Source organism: Serinus canaria, chromosome 26 (assembly GCF_022539315.1).
Source record: "Serinus canaria isolate serCan28SL12 chromosome 26, serCan2020, whole genome shotgun sequence".
In the NCBI taxonomy this organism is placed as follows: Eukaryota; Metazoa; Chordata; class Aves; order Passeriformes; family Fringillidae; genus Serinus; species Serinus canaria.
The window spans coordinates 5,242,487-5,243,295 of NC_066339.1; positions in this window are offsets into that span (position 1 = coordinate 5,242,487).

The window sequence follows — 809 nt, forward strand, 5'->3', positions numbered from 1 at the left end:
CATGCACTTGAAAGCAAACACGTCTGTATCTTTGGTACTGCAAGGCCTTTTGAGAAGTATTGAGAAGCAGTTTATTCTCGGAAACCACAGAGAACGATCAGGACACAGGGAAATCTGTGCAGTGCGAGCTTAGCTCTCCCCAACACCCCTGACTTGACACCCCTGGAAGGGAACAAAACATCTTTGGGAAGTTTGCAGGAACAATTCAAACCAGTTTGCAAGGCTTCAGGCGCTGGCACGCTGTTACCCTCTGCTGCCCTAGCTAAGCTTTCTTATCTATTTTCCTTTCCTTTTTACGTTCAGAACGGCTCAAGGAGAAGCGAGGCGGTCGCTGAGGGGAAGGCGGGCCCGGCCCCGCCGCTCTCGCGAGACGCGGCCGCGCAGGCTCCATATTGGGGCATCTGTGCTCTGGGCCCGGAGCTGTCGCCAGCGGGGCCCCGAGGAGCCCCGGAGCTGTGTCCGGCCGCGGGGAGCGGCTCCGCGCTCGGGCCGTGCCGGGACCCGCGGCTGCCTGGGCTGTGCGGGGTGTACACGGGCTCGAAGCCCCTGTGCGCCTCCCGGGCTGTGCCGCTCGGGGCGGAGCGTGAGCGGCGGAGGCGGTGGCTGCGGTGTCGCCTGCGCCGTCCCACCTGCGGCGGGAGCGCGTCCCCGCCCCGCACGCCGGCGCCCCCGCCTCGCTCGCCGCTGGCCGCACGACCGCCGGCAGCGCCTCACGGGGCCATCCCGCCCCCCGTGGCATAGCCTAGGGAGGGAGAGCGGCGGGGGAAGGCGGTGGCACGGCCGCGCTCGGCCTCGCCCCCCGTGCTGGT